Source organism: Maylandia zebra, linkage group LG1, assembly GCF_041146795.1.
Source record: "Maylandia zebra isolate NMK-2024a linkage group LG1, Mzebra_GT3a, whole genome shotgun sequence".
In the NCBI taxonomy this organism is placed as follows: Eukaryota; Metazoa; Chordata; class Actinopteri; order Cichliformes; family Cichlidae; genus Maylandia; species Maylandia zebra.
Genome location: NC_135167.1, coordinates 38041914 through 38049470, shown reverse-complemented (window position 1 = coordinate 38049470; position 7557 = coordinate 38041914). Strand labels below are relative to the sequence as shown.

The window sequence follows — 7557 nt, the reverse complement described above, 5'->3', positions numbered from 1 at the left end:
TCAGAAAAATCAAATATAGCAGTTTAAAATGAATAGTGTAGGCATATCCTCTCTGCAGCCAGGCTTCAACATCCTGCCAGGCTGCCCCAGTCTCACTGTGGCTGGGAGGGAGGGAGGGTGGACCAGAGGATTGCCTACACAACACATAAATGTTCAACAGCTTCTTCATTGTTTCTGAGAGAACAATAATGACTAAAGGTTGCTTTTCAAACAAACAAACAAACAAACAAACAAACAAACAAACAAACAAACAAACAAACAAACAAACAAACAAACAAACAAACAAACCTAATTACAGCAATAATGACAGTTAAGCCACTTTATGTGTGCCTCTATTTTGAAATACTATTTACAAAAATGTTATTATTTTGGTTTGTTATAAACTTTAAACTTTTTCAAAAGTATACGATTATATTTTTGGACCAATTTTACTATGAAACATAAATTTTTATGAGCTTTTATCATGTTTCTGGCCAGTGCAATCATCAGGGTGGGTCTGGGTTGATAACTGCACATTTCTGGCCAGAAATGTTTCAGCAGTGTTACATATGTAGTGCATATGTTACACTTGCTTTCTGTTACCAGCTGACACCCTACATTTGTATAGACATTGGATGGTGTGAGGTTGGGGAGTTGAGTGGGGGGGGGGGGGGGGGGGGGGGTTTACGGTGGGAGCTGAGGGGGGGGGTGTTAGGTTTCCTTTTTTCTTTTTCTTTTTTAAGAGAGACACAGTCCTCCTGTGTCTTCTCCAAGCTTCACATGTAAGATCCAACAGTGTGAAGCACATAGCAGCTAGAAACTGTAATGCCACAGATCAGAGAGGCTTCATCATCACCATCTTCATCGCCGTACGATCAGAGCGTGAGACTTCACATCTGGAGCACAGGAGACATTCTGTGATAAGTCCTCCTTCTAGCTTGTCCCACAAGCAGTCGGTGAGATTTACTCACAACAAAAAGGGTTAATGACATAATTTCCATGAAAACATGTATTCATTCTTTGTAAAGTGTTTAAATTGTGTTTTCACTTGACCTTAGGAGTGTTAGAGTGTATTGTAATGTCTGTACTCAGGTGTTTCCCTCTGTGATCCATCCCCATCAGAGCTGAGACACTCAGGACTGAACAGACTGCACAGTTTCTGTGACTGAGCCTCCAAAACACCTTCTTTGAAACCACTCATGATAGAAGGGCTTCATATTTGCAGCAGCACTACTACAGGTATTCAGTTTATTACAGGATGTGTTTGTTTCTTAGGACCAGCTCTGAGTGCACACTACCTAACATATACACCTTTCTGTTCATTACAAACCAACTACTCTGGATCATATGGCCAGTTGGCAGGAATGTTGCTGCAGGAAAACATCCCTGGAGATCACCATCATTGTCAGACTGACTGTGCCTCCTCTGTGCAGTGTCAAGATCCTCTCTAAATGAGTGTGTAAGTTAACATTTTCATTATTTTATTCCCTTTGACAAGACAAGTATCACTGATATTTACATTTACAACTACATATGTTCCCGTTTTCTGCTCTTCTTTTAAAGTCCTCAGCTATCCTGCTTCTGTGCTGCTTGCCACACATCAAACACTGGCCGGATGACAGGGAGGATCCACTCTGAAGTCACTGGACGTGATGAGGATCATATGGGACTTCATAGTTTCACAGAAACATTGTGCTCTGTGATTACAGGTTTTAAATGGACATAATGACTGCCTCTCTCTGATCAACAGGCTAAAGGATTGTTTTCATTGTTAGTGCTCTGTACAATGTATGCTTATTTAATATTTCATCACAGAGCAAACCTTTATTTATTTAACATTTTTTTTATTTTGTTTTAATGTTGAATTAACTGTGGGGATTTTTTTAAGTGGGCACTTGGGATGTCATATGACCAGAAATGTGGTAACTGGAATTCAACAGTATGGAAGAAAAAATCTGCTGAGAACGAAACACATACAAAAACCCCCAAGAAAATTCAAATTCATTCCATGTAATCCAATCTAAAACATTTTAAACTGCTGAACAGCAACACAAACAGTGTTAAAAAACAGTGTTAACAGAATGATTATGATGATTTTGTACCAAAGTTTCAGGTCACATGGCACACCTAGTGTGTAGTGTGGGGTATCAGCTGGTAAGTATAGGTTTTTCATATTTGTGTCCTTAGAGTTTAGATAGATAAAGACTTGTGTATAATAATTAGTCATAACCACAACTCAAAGTCAGGGACTAACTAAATTTGGGACTTTGTGTCTGAGCCCAGGTTAAAACAATGTGTAAAAAAGCATTTAGTGGCATGGCTGAACAATGCTGTATTGATACTTATTTATCCATGTTCACAAAAAGGACTAATGTGTTTATTTGATTATTTGCATGTGTTAAACTGTGTCACCACCTTGGGCTTTCATTTGAGTTTACTCACAAATCTCTCTACAGTTCTCTTTTACCACTGTGTGGACTCTGTTTACATTAAAACATAAAAAAGAATGAGTAATAAAAAGATGTGTAGACAGATTAAGTAGACCGATAGAAACAGCTGTTCAGCCATGTTCTAAGAAACCAACACAATTTAAAGGTTCAGGATTGTGGTTTTAAAAGTTGAATTTTCATGTATTTCATATGTTGCTCATTATTTTTTATTTAGTTATTTAATTTAGTTATTTTTCTTTATTCTACCAGTCCTTTTCAGAAAGAAGCTATAAAATATGACTTAAGATTTTTATGTTATTTTCTATGACATACAAAACAAATTGATGTATGTAATACTATTAAACATGATATACACATGTGTATATGTCTGAAAAACATCATGCTGTATATTAAAGTTTGTATTTTCTGCAGAATGTTTGTTCATCTTTTAAGTTCATTTCAATTAGAAGAATATGAACTTTTAATATTCATTCAGAGGTTTTCTGACTCTAAATTTTCTTTTGTCATTACTCATCTTTTTATTATTTACATTTTAAACATGCTTAGCTTTTTCCAACTTCTTCTGTGTGAACATCAGCTTTCAAAAGTTCTGCACTTTTATTTTCAGGTTAAAAATTCTGTATTTTCCAGCTCATTCAGATTTTTAACTTAACATTCAGCAATTAATTCATTTCAGTGCATACATTCAGATTCAAGCATTCACACTGCAGTTTCTTCAGAAAATGCACTTTCTAGTTTATTCTGTATTCCGTACGTTTTTTGAAAGCCTACTCCTTCAAAACCGTTCAACTTAGAAAAACCATTCAAACACCATTAGATTCCTATTCTTTTGGACATGACTGCTTCTATTTTTCTCATTTTTAACATTTATATTTTTAATTTTATTCAACTTTATTCAACAAAAATTTCCCATGTATTTCAATGGGGAGACCCTTCAAATTATCATTCAATTTACTCATTTTTAAACTCTTACTACTTCCACATACATTGACATAGAGCCACCATTCAAACTTTAAAACGAAGACAAGACATTCAACTATTCAACTTGTATTTATCTTTTCAATATCTATTATACTTTTTCTTCAGTTCCAGTTTAAGTTTCATGATGTTTTTTCACCCGTTTCAGAGTTTATAATGGGTGTGTATGGGACGGAATGTTGGGGCTAGAGTGAGACAGCTCAACTGCTAGAGTGAGAGGAGCAAAAAAATTAATCTTAAAATCTTTTTTAAAACTGCTGCTGTGTCCACAGCGTTTGCTCTACAGGTATGATTTTACCCTCAAAACGTAGCCATGGCTGTCCTCTTTCATCCAACGTGTTTACTATTGTACTAGGTGTTATGGTTCTTTCATAAATGTCACCAATGCACAGCCTCCTCCCTCCAACTCTTCCATAGACTCTAATGTTAAAATGGCTCAGAAGGTTCGTTTGAAAATCAGAAGAGCATGGTGTCTTTCCACTGTCACCACGTCCATATAATAAACTCCACAGGCATGAAAACTGAGAATTTGGTAGACTAGACATGGCTGTCGCTCACGGTGAAAGAATTTTGTCAATACGACATGTACTTTTCATTTGGGATTGATTTGTTTCGGCCTGACTTTTCTGTTCATTTTAAGCAGCAAAAGTGAGGCGCATGTCTGTGTACGTGTGTATGGAGCCATTGGGTGCGGTCACTATAGCAACCAGGCTCACACCTGCCTGCTTAACGAGCTCTCTCTCTCACTCTGCCAAGATTCATCTTAAACACTTCTCTTTCAACTGCTGCTGTGTCCACAGTGTTAAAGCCATCATTTTACCCTCAAAACGTCGCCATCGTTGTTCTCTTTCCAACACCGTGTCTTTCAAAGCTCAGACTTTTAAATTTTTTAAACTGTGTGGATCCAAGCAGAGGGATCACATTTTAGTCATTCAGTGATTCAAAGAATATGAACTTTTAATATTCATTCAGATGTTTTCTGACTCTAAATGTTCTCTTCTCATTTCTTAGGGTTTTCTAATTTACAATTAAAACATTTTCAGCTTTTTTCCAACTTCTTCTTCTGTGTAACCTTCAGCTTTTAGCAGTTCAGCACTTTTGTTTTCAGGTTAAATTCGGTTTTTTTTTTTTAATCTCATTCAAAATTTTTGACTTAAATTCAGTAATTATTTCATTTCAGTGCATACATTCAGATTCAAGCATTCACACTGCAGTTTCTTCAGAAAATGCACTTTCTAGTTATTATTATTATATTTTATTCTGTATTCCGTACGTTTTTTGTAATCCTATAACTTCAAAACCGTTCAACTTAGAAAAACCATTCAAACACCGTTAGATTCCTATTCTTTTGGACAACACTGCTTCTATTTTTCATATTTTTAACATTTATATTTTTAATTTTATTCAACTTTATTCAACAAAAATTTATAATGTATTCCAATGGGGAGACCCTTCAAATCCTCATTCAACTTACTCATTTTTAAACTCTTACTACTTCCACATACATTGACATAGAGCCACCATTCAAACTTTAAAACGAAGACAAGACATTCAACTATTCAACTTGTATTTATCTTTTCAATATCTATTATACTTTTTCTTCAGTTCCAGTTTAAGTTTCATGATGTTTTTTCACCCGTTTCAGAGTTTATAATGGGTGTGTATGGGACGGAATGTTGGGGCTAGAGTGAGACAGCTCAACTGCTAGAGTGAGAGGAGCAAAAAAATTAATCTTAAAATCTTTTTTAAAACTGCTGCTGTGTCCGCAGCGTTTGCTCTACAGGTATGATTTTACCCTCAAAACGTAGCCATGGCTGTCCTCTTTCATCCAATGTGTTTACTATTGTCCTAGGTGTTATGGTTCTTTCATAAATGTCACCAATGCACAGCCTCCTCCCTCCAACTCTTCCATAGACTCTAATGTTAAAATGGCTCAGAAGGTTCGTTTGAAAATCAGAAGAGCATGGTGTCTTTACACTGTCACCACGTCCATATAATAAACTCCACAGGCATGAAAACTGAGAATTCAGTAGACTAGAAGCTGCTGTCGCTCACGGTGAAAGAATTTCGTCAATACGACATGTACTTTTCATATGGGAACGATTTGTTTCGGCCTGACTTTTCTGTTCATTTTAAGCAGCAAAAGTGAGGTGCATGTCTGTGTCGTGTGTATGGAGCCATTGGGTGCGGTCACTATAGCAACCAGGCTCACACCTGCCTGCTTAACGAGCTCTGCCTGCCACTGTGCCAAGATTCATCTTAAACACTTCTCTTTCAACTGCTGCTGTGTCCACAGTGTTAAAGCCATCATTTTACCCTCAAAACGTCACCATCGTTGTTCTCTTTCCAACACCGTGTCTTTCAAAGCTCAGGCATTTAAACTTTTTAAACTGTGTGGATCAAAGTGGAGGGATAACATTTGAGTCATTCAGTGATTCAAAGAATATGACCTTTTAATATTCATTCAGATGTTTTCTGACTCTAAATGTTCTTTTCTCATTTCTTAGGGTTTTCTAATTTACATTTAAAACATTTTCAGTTTTTTTCCAACTCCTTCTTCTGTGTAACCTTCAGCTTTTAGCAGTTCAGCACCTTTGTTTTCAGGTTAAATTCGTTTTTTTTTTTGTTTTTTTTTAATCTCATTCAATATTTTTAACTCAAAATTCAGTAATTAATTCATTTCAGTGCATACATTCAGATTCAAGCATTCACACTGCAGTTTCTTCAGAAAATGCACTTTCTAGTTAGTGTGAATGCTTGAAAAGCATTCACAGTATTGTTCTTCTAATCTTTCTTATTATCTATTATTCCATATTCCGTACGTTTTTTGGCATCTAACTCCTTCAAAACCGTTCAACTTAGAAAAACCATTCAAACACCGTTAGATTCCTATTCTTTTGGACATGACTGCTTCTATTTTTCTCATTTTTAACATTTATATTTTTAATTTTATTCAACTTTATTCAACAAAAATTTATAATGTATTTCAATGGGGAGACCCTTCAAATTCTCATTCAAATTCCTCCTCTTTAAACTGTATCTACTTCCACATACATTGACATAGAGCCACCATTCAAACTTTAAAACGAAGACAAGACATTCAACTATTCAACTTGTATTTATCTTTTCAATATCTATTATACTTTTTCTTCAGTTCCAGTTTAAGTTTCATGATGTTTTTTCACCCGTTTCAGAGTTTATAATGGGTGTGTATGGGACGGAATGTTGGGGCTAGAGTGAGGCAGCTCAACTGCTAGAGTGAGAGGAGCAAAAAAATTAATCTTAAAATCTTTTTTAAAACTGCTGCTGTGTCCGCAGCGTTTGCTCTACAGGTATGATTTTACCCTCAAAACGTAGCCATCGCTGTCCTCTTTCATCCAATGTGTTTACTATTGTCCTAGGTGTTATGGTTCTTTCGTAAATGTCACCAATGCACAGCCTCCTCCCTCCAACTCTTCCATAGACTCTAATGTTAAAATGGCTCAGAAGGTTCGTTTGAAAATCAGAAGAGCATGGTGTCTTTCCACTGTCACCACGTCCATATAATAAACTCCACAGGCATGAAAACTGAGAATTCAGTAGACTAGACATTGCTGTCACTCACGGTGAAAGAATTTCGTCAATATGACTTTTACTTTTCATTTGGGAACGATTTGTTTCGGCCTGACTTTTCTGTTCATTTTAAGCAGCAAAAGTGAGGCGAGAGAGTGATATTATACCCCTTTCGTCAAAAAAAGTGACAGGTTACTTCCGGAGCTCATTAATTATTCATGAGCTCCGGAAGTCCGGAAGTAGGAAGCAATCCCTTAATTGATTTATGACCCCTAATTAAATTATCCCCTAATTAAATTATTCATGAGCTCCGGAAGTCCGGAAGTAGGAAGTAATTAAATAATAAAAATATGATATTCATAAAAATATGATATTCATAAAAATATGATATTCATAAAAATATAATTGATTATTTAGAAAGTTTCTTATATATCAAAATAGCATTCTTTTATTTCTTTAAGCAATTAAAAAATTTATTTATTTTTTTATGCTCAAAAAACGCCATCTGGTGGCGGGTCAGTGTGTGTGTGTGTGCGCGCGCCCGCGCGCGCCCGAGGCTGTGTGTCTGGGCGCGCGGGGGCGCGCCCGTGTCTCCGGA

The 7557-nt window shown here is 36.1% G+C and overlaps 1 long non-coding RNA gene across 1 annotated transcript; it reads left to right on the top strand.

The window, feature by feature from the left end:
• The first annotated feature begins 686 nt into the window (after positions 1–686).
• LOC112434798 (uncharacterized) lies at positions 687–2139 on the top strand. Its single transcript, XR_003024227.2, has 3 exons — positions 687–1218; positions 1335–1438; positions 1543–2139. It is a non-coding gene; the product is annotated as an uncharacterized LOC112434798 (long non-coding RNA).
• The last annotated feature ends 5418 nt before the right edge of the window (positions 2140–7557 follow it).